At 36.9% G+C, this 17,146-nt stretch overlaps 1 long non-coding RNA gene across 1 annotated transcript in view; it reads right to left on the reverse strand.

Annotated features, from left to right (window-relative positions):
- The window catches only part of LOC119704229, a 29,588-nt gene extending 15,158 nt beyond the window's left edge, over window positions 1-14,430 (reverse strand). Inside the window, exon 1 of the long non-coding RNA XR_005257876.1 lies at window positions 14,254-14,430. This is a non-coding gene — a long non-coding RNA (uncharacterized LOC119704229). The remainder of the gene's footprint in view (window positions 1-14,253) is intronic.
- Window positions 14,431-17,146: the final 2,716 nt, after the last annotated feature.

The following is a 17,146-nucleotide window of genomic DNA, read 5'->3' on the forward strand; positions in this document are numbered from 1 at the left end:
TGCTATTTTTCTTATTCAGTAGACTGGCTTCAGGGTACATTTAAGAACATTACAACTGCAACACAGAGAAGATGGTGAAAGTTGTTAAAATGTAAATATGTTTGGCAAATATTTTTCACTATTTTAATTTAAAACTAGTAAAGAAAAAAAAAAAAAGCCCAGAAATGCCAAACTAAACACCACTACAATAAAACCAGCAGGCAAAACTTATGAATTAAGATTTCCTTCCCATTTGTTTTGTGATTTTAATTTTTTTTTTTAAGATGGAGATCACCATCCCTGGAAAACAGGAATAGAATAAGAAAAGGCAAAAAAAAATAATTCTATCTTACTCTTTCTATTTCCATTCTTTTTCTTGGCAGCCTTCTAGACATCTATTCCCTCTTGCATTGGCATATCTCCAACAGTTAGCAACAGTATCTCCTGTTAAAAACAGGTAGTTCTGCATCTACATAGAATTTTTAACATAAATTAAATGGGACCTATCAGCTTATCTAGAAAAGTTAGTTCAGACATCGCAATTTTGCATTTACAGCTTTTGGGAGTAGGAGTACAATAATTAAGCCACAAATATTAATAAAATACTCACTCAAGTTACTCTGGGAGAATTCGGTTTTAGGGGATGGGTACAAACATATAAGATACAATCATATCTGTGATTATTCAGGGATATAATTTAAATTTACTGCTATAAACAGAATATTTGCAATATAAACAGGTACACAGAATTCTGAGCATATCATGAATAATTAAAGAAAAAAAATTTGGCCAATCATTTCTTTCCTAATGAATTTTCCTAAAACCCAACAATCTTAGAAATATTGGTAAGAGTTCTCATTAAAAATCAGACAAAAAATTCTTCTATAGCTAGGGTTTTTTGGGGGTTTTTTTCTCTCTTTAAGAGAGAACAGGCACAGCTAATGTACTAGTTTTCTTGCTGCCTTTACTGTCAGGCTTTCCCAGGACGCTGTATTAAGTCAGAACCCATTAAAATCATCAATAAATAAAAATGTCTTTAACCTGGATTTAAACCCACAGCCTGATCCAGCATTTAAGATCTTGGCCAGGAATTCGCTCCACAATCACCATCCATAATGACTGAGAGGTCAGAGGCTACTTTGCTGCTCACAAGTGCAAATGCTACAGCAAATGTTCTGGACTTCACTTGCAGCCGATTGTAAGGCCAAGGTTTGTTTTGCAATAGGGCATGGAAGATTAAAACAACACAGGAAACTTGGCCAGAGAACAGGTCCAAGTGGACCTCGAAGGAAGTAATTACTTTGGACTACTGTACTCCCTCTTCCTCCCTCCACTCCTTCGCTTCTTTATGCGCTTAATTGTAAATTACCCTCTACTCCTTCCCTCACTTAGTTTTGCCTTGTGCCAGTGAAGCCACACCAAAGTGCTGGTACAAAATTCCTGCTGTAACACCGGTGCCAATACTGGATGTCTCTGAGCTCCCGAGCACTTTGAGCACTGGAGCTAGTGACATTACAAAGCTTGTTAACGTAAAATCTTCTTTGTGTTACATTTTTTTGCAATACATTTTACAAAAATCTACCCCAGGGAGCCAAGGGGCAGTTGCTTCTTTATTACATTTTAGGAGAGACACATTATTAGCGTTCCAGTCTATATATTATGAAATTAAGTGGATACCCTTGGGGTTAATTCCTCGTTGTAATTGTAATGAAAAGAAACAATTTCTAACCCTCCATTTAGGATCTATAACTATTAAAATCCACTAGTCTTAGTGACTCCTGGGGCCAGTGAAGTACTTCAGTGTATATGAAAAAGGGCACTCCCACAGTGTCCAATAAAAGTAATTTATAAAAATAACAGCCTCCAAGTGGGAAAAGTAACAAATGAGTTTCCGTTGAGCCCCTCCCTGCTGTTTACTATTGCATGATGGATTCATCAACTACGTAAAATAATATGCATATCAAAGTCTCAGAGCTGGGTTCCAAGATTAGAGTTTGCCAAGAGTAAGAAAGGTAGAGCAAGAGTTACGGAATACAATGACTAAATACAAGGCAAAATCATGCAATAAAGCCATAAAGAATCCTCCCAGGAAAAAGAAAAATGTTAAAAATCAACGCTCCTTGTCAATGGCTTCTCTGTATCAAAAGATACTGTTTGCTTCAATGCACTTCAAATGATAATAAAACACATTTTAAACAATCAAAGCTCAACTACCTATTTCAAAAACTTTTACTTTCTTTTGAAAATGCCTAATTTCTTTAGTCGAGGAGATGCCCAGTAGCAACAATGCTATTGCCTGTTTTCAATGACTTTACTGTTTATCTCGCTGTACCTTCTCTGAGAATTCCCCCTCAGCAGTGTTTTCCTGCTGATTTTAGTACTGCCAGCTTTCATGTGTCAGGTTTCACCATCTCGCCTACACACTTGTACCCCTGTTCACTGTTCATAATGCCCAAAAAGAGAGAGAAACAGTTTCATAAATGAGATGAGAAAAAATGGATTTAAAACCACAGTAGCAAAAGGAATACTGTGCTCCAGGAACCTGCTATTAAATCATTTTTATGAACTGACTAGGTTTCAGCTTGAGGGCAAACCTTTGGCATGTAATTCAGTTTGTTAACAACGAAATAAAATGTATATCATCAGATAGTGTCTTCCAATTTAATATTCTTACTAAGATCATTGTTTCTATTAGGCTGAAAACCATATAAGTGCATTGTTGTCTAAGACAGCATAAGTTTCCATTTGGAATGCATGCATGCTGAAGTGACTTACTAATTTAATAGCAGGAGAGTTTTCTACTGCTTTGTTAGAACTGCCTTGTGAAAAAGAATACCCCTTTAAGATTTCATGAGTGGTCTGTCTTTTGACACTGGTTTAGCTGCAGTTGACAAAGCTTTAATACCATTAATCTATCTGTTTTTATTAATCATAATATAAACATCCCTTAAAATAAAGGAAAAGGGTCTTACCAGACGTGAAGGAAACAAGTAGCTGGTTATTTTAAATCAACTATTCAACTGGCCAATAAAACATGACGGAAGTTGCTCTGCACAGATGAGTTTAGGCTGTCATGGTTATTTTTAAGGGAAAGAAGGAATGTAGCATCATTTCATATGTTCATGACCATCAAAAAATGTGTGAGTGGGGGGGTTTAGGTATTAATTGCAAATTCATGTTAATATGTCACCTGTTGTTACTGGCAAGCCATGCTCATTAATGTCCTTATTTTTCCAGTGTCTACAAACCCTTTACAAGTGTGAGTATTCACAGCTTGTGCATTCTCTGGTCACCACACCAGCCAGTGAAGCTGGCAGCACCATCTCAGACTGGTACCTTAGTGAGGCATAAAGTGCCTGCTTGAAAGGAAAAAGACTCTTGCCTGCTTTCAAACAATTATAGAGCATTTAATACAACCACAGCAATACAAGATGAAAGTGGAAGGCTGATAAGGAACCACAGATACTTTCATTTTTACCATTGGCACTGTATGACATGCTGAATATGCGGGTCTTTAGCCACTGATGATTTTTAGAAGTTGCATAAAATGAACAGGTGGCCTCCATCTCACTGGACAGGTGTTGGTATCACATCTAATGAAGCTAAACAGAACCACTGTCAATAGAAGGCTGTAAGTGTAACACTTTTCATGTCATTACATCCCTTTCAATAAATCAAGAGCTGTCCAGAAAATACATGAATATCCCTAGGAACTGCAGCACTTTCTAATATTGATTGTGCAGATGGTAGACAGGGCTGCACTTCTCAAGGCCAGTTGCTAATTATCCCATATCAAATATGGATAGGATGACTGCTGGGCAAATAACTGAGTAAAATGTTGATACTGGGAACCTCAGAAAGAATTGGAAATCATTAAAAATTAATTAGGGGGCTCCGACTTTTGAACTTCTGATTGTTTCTTCCTTATGCCTTCATGGAAATGGGTTTATTAAAATTTATCTACAAGTCCCTGCAATTTAACTGCTGATCGTGTACTGAAGGCAGCTTTCTTGAACTGGGACAGAGCAACAGACTAGTAAGTCTGGGATGCTTGGAAATCATTGTCCCAATCTCCAACAAGAAGCATATCCATTTTATTCTAGCATTAAAAGTAGCATCCATCATTTTGAAATTAAAATGCTACCAATAATGTAATGTAAATGCTGAGAATGAGTCCTTTTATATGTGACAAAGCATGGGCACAGTGAAGAAGACAAAGATGATATAATACCCCTGAGATGCTGAGTCTGTGTATTAGGCCTATTTACTTTGATAGTTGTTGAGATTTTATTTGCACTGTGCATTTCATTTAGTGTTAGGAAGTGGAAAATAAACCTAAAACACAGCACAGATGCTAATATTACATTTCAACTTAAATAGCTACACTATAACTACCTAAAAATTATTGTAATTTTAATTCCATAATGTACCCTTTACTTTTTCTTACTCATATACCTTACTTCTGCAAATATAAACATCACTACATATTTGAAGGAATGTATATTTGCCAGCTCTAAGTGGCAAATACATATGAAATTATCAATATTGCTTGTTTAATACTGACCAGTAAACTGAAAAAAGGATTCAAAGCAAAGAGCAATACTGGACTATTCAAATAATGTACAAAATGCTTATATTTAGTTATTATTTATGAAATAACGACCAAAAGCAGGAATTTCCTTCTTACAGGAAAAAAAAAAAAGCCAACAAACCAACCAAACAAAAAGAAAAATTCTATTTTAATAGCTTTTGTTCATTTTTTAAAACTTGACATCTTAGTTACTGATGTAATTTCCTTTGAATACACTTCTAACATGAATAGACGTATTTTTCAGACTGCATTTCATGAAAGAGGAAAAAATCACATGGTTGAACCCTGTCTCAATGTTCCCTGTCAAACCATAAAAGTACAAGAAAGTACAAGAAAGTACAGTACAAGAAAGACTGCAATGTTCTTGGTTTGTGATGTTGGTAAAACATTTGTGCACAATGAAAAGACCAATAAAAGACCCAGCATCGGCTGATTCAGTGAAAATCAGTAGAAAATTTTTCTACTGACATGAAGTGAATCTATTTGTTTCCTCGTATAAAAGGACAAATCACACCCATATATTTTGCTGTTACATCCTAACTACAAAGTTATAGACAAAAAGCATAAAGTAAGAGCAAATATCACTCCAGAACCTAAATTGATTCAGCATTCACCTGGGAGAATGGAATTCTGGCTTCCAGCTTCTGCTTTCAATTAATATTTGGATTATCTCCATCCTAAATACCTCCTAGCCACATGTACTCAATCGACAAGCACAGGCAGCAACTGAAGGCAGGATTTCCCCACTCCTGATGGTCCCTCAGCACTGCTGTGTGATCAGAGAAAATCAGGCACTTGCTAAATGGGTGCAACCTAACCCAAAGGCCAGACTGTGCCTGCTGGAATCTTTGACCATTTTAGGAAAACCAAGGAAGGGAAAGACCTGTCGTTATAGACTAAAGCATGTAACAAAGCTTATTGAAATTCACAGCTGAACTACTGCATCCAGGCACGCAGCACCAACACAACTTTTCCGTAGGTCCCTCAGATTAGCACCATGGTACCTTGCCAGGGCTGAAGACAAGCTACCAAAAACTGCAGCTGAATTTGATGTTGAAGAATAATCTCCCCTGCTTTCTAACAAGTATTTTTCAAAATGCCTCTGCCCCAGCCAGGGGAATGCAGAGCAGGAAGAACCATGCACCCCCAGTCCTTACCCTGCACACCACGCAAATATGCCTGCGTGAGAGCTTTCAATGAGCAAAACGAACAACTCTGCACCTCGAGGAGCCTTTGGGCTTTTTCTTTTAGCTCACACATTTTCCATTGTGAATAACTTGTTACTTGCTTAATCCATGATGGATTTTTCTAGAAAATAAATAAATAAATAAATAAATAAAGTGAATACTGTGTCATCTCCTCACTGGTAGGTAAATTATTCTTCAGTGTGGTAGATATTTGGAGCTATTTACAATCAAGCTAAAGAGTTGGTGTGCTAGACAAGTATTTCCTACTAGCAACTTATTCAAGCAATTGCACAAGGCATTGCCTTTTTTCAGACATTTTGTTTAGAAAGTTGAATTATCTGAACTGCTTTGTTCTCCACATATGCTAAAAGCAGATTCATCAGTGAGTTAGAGAAAATAACCAAAAACAGTCTCCACGGACTCTTAAATAACAGTTCCTCTCCCTTTACTCTTGGTATTGCTACAAATGAAAAACAGAATATTGGAGGATTGCTACAGATCTGGGCTTTTCCATTTACAAAAAAAATATGAACTTTTTTAAAGAAGCATGTCATAGTTCCAGGAGAAGATACTTTGCTAGTGAAGGTGCATTTCAATAGCTGAATAAACCCTTGGATCTGCCCAGAATTTGTTTTCATTTTTACACTGTAGCTGTACAAGCAACTGAAGAAGCTGAAGAAGCTGAAGAAGCAACTGAACAAGAGTACTCTTTGTAAATCTGAAGTACTCTTTGTAAATCTGAAATGTAAAACAGTTAATCATGCTCTGAGGAACAATCTGAAAAGAAAAAAAAAACCAACTAACCAAACCATAATGCAGGAATATTTAGTCATATGTAAAAGTAGCATTCAATTGCAAATGATAAGAGTTACCAGCAGGTTCACACTCCACGAAGCCTTTCAGCGACACTTAAAGCAGAACATACATTAAATTTTCCTTCTGACCAAAGCCTCCTTCTAATACCTTAAACAAAAGTATTCAACATTTCTCTTTCAGGCCAGTTATGGATTGAATTGTTCATTAACTCTGGAACCTTTTTTCACGTTGTTAAAGTATTTACTCTTTCAGATTTCTAATGGCTTCAAATTAGATTACTAATGCCTACAGTACTGAGCACTACTACCTAATTTACCAGAGTTGGTTTTTTCCTAGTACATGCAGTATTTTGAGTGCTCAGTCAGAAGATTTCAATAGCAGGAAATGCCTAGTTTAGAACTCAGAGTTCTTAAAAATTGAATAAGAAAAACACTCCCATCCAAAACCAGAAAAATATTTTGCTGGGATCACATGCTGGTCAGTACATTCCCACTTGAAACCAAACCTTTTGGTACACAAGAAAGTTTCAATAAATGGAAGTGCAACACAGCATTAATTTGAGAAAGCATAGCAGCAATGTATGAAACTATTTTAAAAGAAAGTAAAATATTCCCTCAAATGGGGTCAAGAGCAACTGACTGCTGGTAGAGCCCCAGACATGTTTGAACACTCTTCTCCAGGCTGCAGGAGAAAAAACTGCTGCAATTATGTTTACTGGCACTGCCTGCTCAGGTATCTCCTGCTGGGTGATCTGTCCAGCTGAGATGTCACCCCTGCATGGGGTCAGCCTGGTCTCAGCACTTCTATAGGTATTGGGAGGGACTTTTTTAGTGCTTGATAGATGTCTCCTGGAATGTCCACAAAGATGTAGCCCTTGCTTCAGCTGCAAAATAGGTCCAGGCGTTCATCCGATGCTTTGGTGGCGGAGAAAGGGAGATCTCAGATAGCTCATTCAGAGCCTGAAGTCTTCTGCCAGCTCCTCACAATCTCCCACCATGCTGTCAAATCTTTTTCAGAATAGCAGAGTCCAGTCTAATGAAAGTACATTTCAGTAACCAGACTCTGCACTCTTGTTTCTATCCTTACAGCAGCCTCTGGGTCATGCATGGCCAAGTGGAAGTACAGCACATGCTTCCACTCATTATCATAAAAATTCAAATGGATGATCACACTGTCTCAAGGCTTGATAGTTGCTTGGTTTGCTTTGTCCCTTTTTACATCATGTTCTTCAATTAAAAAAAAATATGGACAGATTTTCAGCTGTCATGTATACTCTGCAAACTACATCAAATTAACATTGAAATTAAACTTAGCCACACTTTCCTTTAAAGTGCATTTAGATTGTCATAATTTTGGATATACTTCTTACAATTTTTCACTCATCTTTTATATATATTTATCATTTCTTTTTTGTGCATGTAGGTATCCTTCAAGAGTTCCTCCCTGGAGATTTCTCATCTTTTCTTAAGAAGATGTAACTTCAGGGATATTTGTATTAAGATGTAGGCTAATGAGTAAAAAAGTATACTGCAGTTGGAAGAACACAACATTTAATTATTCAGTAGTATATTAGTTGGAAAATTGAGTTAACAAAACAATGGAAAGACAAAATAGATTTTGTTCAGATCTCAATATTTGATTCCAAAATCTTATTTTGGCCATGTGCCCACCCCCTACCAAAGTTACTTAGAGAAAAATTAAGATAATTTAGGATAATTTAAATATTTTAAGAGTGGCTTATAGTTTTCAGGATAAGGTCATAGCTATCCATAATAAAATATACTGAATATTCTGATTATTTATTGCTTTCTCAGAAACCAACTGAGGGCAAGTATTGCTGTGCAGTATCAATACCAAGATTTTTCAGAGAAGTAGTACAGCATCCTTGCCCTTCTCCCCAGGTGGGTGACAATGAAATGCCAGAAAGTTTGGCACAAAGCTGATTTTTTACTGTACTGAACAAAGTCAGCTTACATTTCCTACAGCAAGAGAGTGACAAGGACAAAAGAAGAGTTTAATATTTTGAAAGTTCCAAAGGCTGTGAATCCTTTTTAGTTGGAGGTAGCTTGATTTTTGTTGTCCCATCCCTTTTCATAGATTTTTTTGATAGCTCAGAAGAGAAAGAAGTCTCCAAATATAGACCAGCACATCTGCAGCCCAGATAAGGAAAGTGATATACAGTCCCATGATAAATGCTATCTCAGGGAACCATACCAGATATTTTGATGACTACTAAAGAATTTCCATGTGGAGAGCAAACACTACCAGAAAAGATGAATGTATGATAAAACCAAAAATATTTCAGGGACATGAGGAAAAAAGGGAATAGAAGGAAATGCAACAGTTGTCTTTGAAACTGTGCTCATAGTGATTCTTTCCATGTTAGTAATTTTTTAGCCAAGGTGTCTGGAGTTTTTATTGAAAAAACACTATTTGCATTGGACCCTAAGAATAGTTGAGTTAAAATGGATCACAAGTGTTTTCCTCCATTGGAATGATGATATTCTGTGGGTGAAACTGACTATTACCTTTCAAGAACTAATAGAAATTTATTTCTTTCAGAAAACCCCTCCTTCACTTCATTTTTTCTTTCCCAACATTGGCAATTGTCACTAATGCCTCTTATTTTTGAAATTTTACAGTGTAAAATTAAAAGGAAAATAGTTTTAGATGAACAAATTTTCCATCACATAAACAGTTAATTCTAAATTTGATGGCAGTCTCTTTACTGTCTGTACTACACATAATTCCCATTTAAAAAAGCCTTAACACTAGAGTTTCAGTAGAAGAAGCAGTGCTTACTTTAGTATTTTTTTCCTTAATCCAAGATAAATCTCTATAATTAGAATTGACTGCTTTTTAAAAGAACAGAAATGGCAAGTGGCTCTATCTTAAATTAAAAGATCTATTACCTTTGGTCTTCTAATTCTTCTCAGCTATGTGTTTTCTCTGGAGGCACTTTCTCATGCTTATGAAAACTAACTTGCTGTAGGTGTAGAGGGAAAAACACATTGTTGGATTTATGTACTAAGCATCTGGATAGGGAAGATATATACAAGTTTAGAGAAATGGGAAATAATTGCCAAGTATTTCATGTATGAACATAATATTAAAAAATATCTGTAGCATAAGATATGCATCAAATACGACATTTTTATTGAAGGCTAAATTTTCATTCCCTCATAGAAATGGGACATAGGGAAGTAAAAAGTGAAGACTCACCATTTCTGCATTCAAGAGCTGAATGCCTAAAAAGTGTAGAGGCACTTCTGGTAAGCCACAGCTTTGTACAACCATACTACAGAAACCCTCATGGCCAGCAGTTACGAGTGGTATAGACTGCCAGGACATCATGGCATGTATGTTCAGTTAACTTCATTCTTTTTGCTCCCAGGATTTTCTTTGTTTCCTATTTCCTATAAGCTTATCTTGTTTAGCTTCACCCTGTTAGCGCCCCTCCTCTGTCCTGCTCTCTGTAAGACTGTGGCTTCAAATCTGGAACTCAATGATCCTGATTTTGTATGCTTCTCACTCCTCTATTTCCTAGACAGGAAGGCAGCTAGATGATTTGAGTTTTTCCAAGACCTATTGTACCCTGGAATTAGCAAACACCGGCAGCATGTACAATAGGAGCAATGCTGGAAGCTATCTGTTGGCTATTGCAGTCATTTATTTAACAGTAACAATACCATTTGTCTAACCACTCACAGCATTCAGTGGATGGTATGTACCCCATATTAAAAAGACCTGGATTCACATCACTGCGGTTTTCTTTTACCCTAAATAAATAAATAAACAAACAAAAAAACCCCCCAAAACAACTCACCCCAAAACCAAACCCCAACACATTATGAAGTGAAACATTGCTCAAATGCAAAAATAATTATTTCACTGGTCCCTCTTCCAAAAGCTTAATTTTATTCATTCTGAATATTATTTCACCTAGTTAGTAATAGCTCCTATATTTCAATAAACTCTGCTTTTCAGACCTATATGTCTATATTGCCCTTTAAAATTGCACCATATGACCACACATTGGCATCTACTGGAGGCATTTTAGGAGTCATCAACAGTCCAGAGAGCTTGTGGTTGCTGAACACAAGGTATTTTGACTCTCCTGGCTAATTCCATTTATTTTAGCAGAGCTGTGCCAACACTGAATCTGAGCCCTCTATCTAAATTTAATCTGTTCATTACCTCTGAAGACTATTGCAAATAAATAGGCAATCAAGTAGCTAGAAGGACAGAAAAGAGGGATATGGTGCATAATAGGTAACCTTACAGAAGAAAATCAAAACACTGATTCCTTTCCTTCCAAACAGCAGACAATAGCAGTTCAAACTAATCACATTTCAAATTTTCTTTTCTACATTTGATACTCTGGAGACTTTTTTCTGCTCGTTCTAAATCAGCCCCTTGGTAATTGACTTCACCGATAACTGGATCAACCTGCAGGTAAGAGCTGGATTGGGATCTGTCGAGCATAAAGCTCTCTGCTTTGCACAGCAGTGAAAGCTGCTCCCACACTTATACAGGGTAAGCAATTGCCAGGAAAGGCTTCAGATGCCCTGACAATGTCTTTTACCTTGAACTGGTGAAACAAGCTCAATTTTACCCCGTTCTTGGCTTCCTCACTCCTGCTACATTTAGAGTGACACTTATGAAATAGATATCTTTCCCTAGAGAATGAAGCTAAGAACAATTCAGTTTACAAACGCTAGGCTTAAAAGATCCTTTTTGATAATGCTTCCAGTAAGGACTGACTGGGATATCTCTTTACCTGGAGTACACAATTCATTCACCTCTACACTCCTGTGGACTCCTGCCACCTGTCTGATATTTTCTAGTCATTGCCAAATAGAAATCTATGTATTTAGAAAATTTCAATAGACATTGCTATTTAAAAAACTTTCCAAAGGCATAGTTGAATGTGCCTCTGGGTCAAAGGAGAATCTTATCTCACCATGGTTTCTAAATCTGTGAGATTTTCTGAGGAATGGAGTGTTGAAATCTGATTGCTGAGGCTGTGCAACAAGAATGAAAGATAAAGAGAAAGATTAAAGATATTTAAAGTTCAGATATATCATTACTACCTTTCTCAGCACATTGACATAGGGATTAAATACAGTTTCTCAGAAAAGTGAAAAAAATAATTTCAATTATTTTGACTAGGCTCTAGTCAGAATTAGGTAATGTAAGGATTGTTATCCCCACACATAAAATAATGATATGGAATAGTCCTTGAAGTAGGACATTTAATAATAATAATAAGCATCATCATCATCCTCATCCTAAAAATTCCTGGTTTTGATCAGACCATTTTTTTTCTATTAATTTATCTCTTTAAACTCTTCAGGTCAGCATGTATTGAATTTTGGTGTCCTGGTGCTGCTGTCTCTGTCTTCAAACTGTTCTTCAGAAACTGTATTTGTTTTCCTCTATGCTCATACTAAATATCTATAGTGCCATATGAAGCTCTTCCACCTCACAACAGTAATGGCATTCAATCTCCCAGTGGGGGGCACAAATTCCTTCTTTATTTGATCATCTTGGCCAAAGCATTTAGTCTTTGGGAGATCACACACACGACTGACCCATGGCTAATGACCAAGGCAGCACTGGAAGGAAACCATAACTCTTGTCAGCCACAGCCACTCTACCAACCTACAGCAGAAATGTCATGAACAGCCCAGAGGAGAGGGGCAGGCAGAAGAACAAATGCAAAGTGCCTCAGGTTTGTACAGCAATTTTTTTTTTGAGCTGCTATGACTTTTATTCATTAGGTTATTAGATAATCTAGTCTGGGTATTCGATCCTTTGAATAGTTCTCACTTCTGCCTAATTATTACTAATGAAGTTAATTCCCTGCCTCTCCCATGACTGTTTTTAGCAGTTGAATACTCAATAAGAAAAGGTGTGGGGAACAACTGAGGAGGAAAGCAGTGAGTTGTAAAAAGAGAAGGGTATTTTAGTCTAAAATACATTTGCATTTCAAAAGATTAGCATAAATCATGTGTGCTTACCTGGCATTCACTTTTTAAAAATTAATTAATGCTAGAAAGACACTTTAAGACATAGTGCTCTAAAGGTGCTTGGAAGAAAAAAAATTGTCCCCCAAGTGTCTGATGTGAAGAGCCCCTAGGTGACACTCAGAGTAATGCACTTTTTGAGCACTTAAATCTACTAGTGTCTTTCAGTGCTTCATTAACATAATTTGACACAATTATAGATATAAACACTTTATAAGCACTTAGTACTAGGAGTATCAAAAAATTGTTGATCTCCATCAGTTTATACTGAAAACAAAAAGCTCCAGCACAGCACTCCAATAAATGCTTAGAACTGTTTCACACTTATCAATAGCATTCAAAATGTGCCAAAAAGGAAAAGAGTCTTTCCCACATGATTCCTGGATAAATTCTTTAAAGATTTTAAACACCCATGTAGCAGGCTATCTAAAACAATTATAATTGTATTAAATGAACAATTAGATTTACTTAATCCTGCTGCTCCCTGACTAGCTGCAACGACTAGGTAAGTCAACAGCATTTTCGGAAAAAGGAAAACCAAAAGTGCCATTCAAAATAGCAATCATCACCTTATCTATTGCACTGACATGTTAAATCTCCTGGGAAAAGATCAGGAATACACAGGCTGGTATGTAGTGCAAGCCCAAGTCAGAGTAAGTAAGGTGAAACTGAGTGCAGGTATGGCATACAGCACCCCACCTACAGAGTTTTTGCTGTTTACGCTCCTAACTTAGTTGAAAAAATATTTTGGAAGAAAAAGCCCACATGAAACGTGCTGTTTGCTTTCTTGATGCAGTTAGTGAGTCCTCCACATGCCTTACACACTTCTGAGTGCTTCTTTAGAAGAGAAATGTTGTTCTCCCAGAAGGTACTCTTGAGGACAGGCTCTGACAGGCAGAGTTTGGCCAGCAGTGAGCCCACGTCAGCTGCCTGTGCTTGCACTCCATTTCTCATCTGAGCCACACATCCAGGCTTTGTGCTGAAAGTTCCTTCTCCTCAATGGGGAAAGAGCAACAGCACAGAGCTGAGCTCTGCTCACAGGACACTTCAATATCACCTCTCCCTCTCTTTTGATCCATGGATTTTCTTTAATGGAAAACCATTTTCAATTATTAACTTTTTAATTAATAACTTCTGTGCAGTCCAAAAATTCAGATCAGGGTGAGGACTAAGTAAACACATAGTAAAAGGATCTGTTTCTAAAGATTGATTTGAAAGAAAATTAAAGAAAGAAAGAACACAGGGGTTTTTTACTCTTTTCCTTTCTCTTGATATTTGTAATTTAGCATGCATTTACTCAAGTCAGAGGCTGTGTTTTCCAAAGCAAATGAAGTACATAAACCTTGAAACATATTATCATCTCTTTTTATGTACGGTAGGTCAGCTAAATTTATGAATATTTCACCTGACAGTCACATTAATCATCTTAACACTTCATGATATTTTTGCCAGTAAAGTGGAATGACAATTTATTATACTAAAGACCAGTCATTACATTAAGAGGATTCTATTTATGCCAACTAAAAACCCAAAAGACTGTGCATAAGGTAACATTTTTCAGGTGACAATTTTCAATGTCTTCAGTTATTTTCACTAGGGTTAGCACCTAACTGCTTTTGAAAAGAACTTATTAGCAATTGTCTCTATTTACCTTGTTAAGTGCTGGAAGTGGGTTCTTGCAGGATCGATCCATTTTTGTTTAGGGTATGTCTGATTTGCCTTGAAATTATCTCTGTCATGTGCAATTGCTGAAAGATTGCTTGCTGAAATCAGACTAGAAAATCTCTTATTTTGCTTTTGGAATGAGACTGGGAGTGGTGTATAACTGAGGAGCCTAAAAAAAAAGAGCACAAAATTGCTCTGAAAAAAGGCACCAAAAGAATAAAAGAAAATTTGAGACAGTAAGAATTTAGGATTGTCTGAAAAAATCAAACCAATTTTTAGGCATCTACCAGTAGAGACTGCCTTCCTTTCTCTGTCTAATATTTTCCATCTACCAATTTAAGACACTGTTGCAGCAAAGCACCTAAACATTGCTTAAATCCTCTTGAAGTCAGAGGGATTTAAGTACGTGAAGAAAATTATGTGCATACCGAAGTACTTGGCTGGGCTGGGTTGCACTGTTGAATTTGGCCATGGCCAATTTTAAAAGATTACTCCAAGACTGAAACTTTTATCTGTAATTTCCTTGACAAAAGAAGATGTATTCTGCTTTCCTTTCTCTGATACATTTGAGATAAATAGGAGAACAGAAACGGCCAAAAGTAGTTATTTTACAGAGGGAGAGAAAGACAGTCTCCAGGAGAAAAAATGCAAGCGGATTTTTACTTCCTTTGGATAAATATATATTTCAGGTTCTCAACCCATCTTTTATAACACCAAATCTTCACAGTTAAGAGTTCTGTCTGTCTCAAGTTGCACATTATGTCTCTCAAAGTTTTGGGTGTTGCTGTGAAAAACACTCACTGTTAAAAACATTAAAAAAAAACCCCAAACAACCCACCCTTTCTCCCCTGAATTCAACTGCAGATGCGGAAAAGTCTAAAACTATGACTGAAAATGCTTTATCCTCTCCACCATCTAACCACAGAGGCATTTCTTTGTTTGACTTAGTCCAATTCCTCTAGGATCTAGGAGTCTGCTTCAGAGCATGTTCAAAACTATTCCAGTTTTAGCAGTTCATTTAGTTTGTCTTAAGCTTGATAGGAATCCAAAAATTATGCAGAGAATATCTTAAATCCTGAAGGGTGCAGCCCAGGGGGTGGAAGAAAAATATACATAATATATGCATGCAATTTAGTCTCAATGAAAATACAGCTAAATATTCTTTCATAATGAATGCAAGAAAAAGATGGTTCAATAGCCTAGAAGGGAGAGTGGTCACTACAAATAGAAAACATATTCAGTCCCTTTTCATCCTGAGAGTGTTTACAGCAAAAAAAAACCCCACACTTAACCTTGAGGTTTCTTCTCCACATGCGCCTTTGAAAAACAAACTACCTTCTGGTCTTGAAAGAACAGTTCTAGATGTGTAACATGGGGAGCTTTGGGGATGCAGATCCCAAGGAGGTAAATTTCAACCTTAAAATCCTACTCCAGACAACTTAGCTTTAGACAGAGGAGTAATTTAAAACAGATTTCTGGAAACATATCTTGTCATATAGCCTTACATGCCTCTACTAACCACACAAATAACTTAGGTTATATTTCCACCATGTTTTCTGGTCAGGAAATGTAGAAGAGACTAGACGACCAAGGATTACACACCTAAAATTTTGTTGCTGAGCAAAATTCCTTTAAAATTACTATTGTTTATATCTATCTTAAGTATTAGACCCTAGAATCAGCCCTCCTCATGAAACAACTGGTTTCAGTTTAACAGTTGTTGTGACTGTAATTTTATTGTTACAAAGCAATGAAAGAAATGGGTTGATTACTTTCTTGTATAAACAAAACCAATGTAAAGTTCCATTGCTACACTATACTAGTTTATTCACCTAATTCCACTAGCAAAAAAATTTATTTTCCAAACAAAACCCAATGATGGAACCGTTGATTTAGATGACAACTATCTGCCTGTTTCTCCTGGGCTCTCAATGTTTTGCAAAACACTCTGGCGCTGTGGGACTATTCCAATCATGTGACATATAGGAGTCACTTAAACATGGACCCTTCCATAGGATGGTCTGGGTTGGAAGAGACCTTAGACATCACCTAGTTCCAACCCTCCTGCCATGGGCAGGGACACCTTCCACTAGACCAGGTTCTCAGAGCTCCATCTGACCTGGCCTTGGACTCATCCAGGGATGAGGCATCCACAACTTCTCTGGACAACCTGCACCAGTGCCTCACTACCTTCACAATAAAGAATTTTTTCCTGATATCTAATCTAAACTGGCTCTCAGTTTGAATCCATTTCCCCTGGTCCTGTCACCACATATACTTATGTAGAGCAGAATGCCAGATTTCTTAACAAAAGCAGTCCAGGAACAATCAACCTCACCCTTTTGCTCATTTTCAAACCATGAATTAATTCAGCATACATTATAAATCACTTTCCTCCCCAGACAATAAGCATTTGGGATCTTCTGTCATTTCATGGCCCTTTACTCACAAAAGGTCTCATTTTGTTCCACCCATGGGTTGTTTGGGGTTTTTCCTCATCACAGCTTTAGTCATAAAATAACTTTTTACCTAGAAAAAATGCATTAGTTAAGTACATAAATACCATTACATGAGTGTGAGGGGACATGCAAATAACAACATACTAAGACAATCATCACAATTAAAACTGCAGAGGCATAAAGACACTGATGGAATGATTATTCAAGTGCTGAACTATGTACGTATACACACCCTTCTGATGGGAATGATATAAATATTGCTCACTGGGTTGGACTCAGCATCCGGTGATTGCGCTTGTCTCAATCAATGAAAGGGTTATAGTTCAGTGTGGATATGACAACAGAACACAGTGCTCCAGTGGAAAATGTAAAGCAACCTTAATAGCAACACAATCAGAACCACTTAAAGCATCATACAGT

This window comes from Motacilla alba, chromosome 8 (assembly GCF_015832195.1).
Source record: "Motacilla alba alba isolate MOTALB_02 chromosome 8, Motacilla_alba_V1.0_pri, whole genome shotgun sequence".
Classification (NCBI taxonomy): Eukaryota; Metazoa; Chordata; class Aves; order Passeriformes; family Motacillidae; genus Motacilla; species Motacilla alba.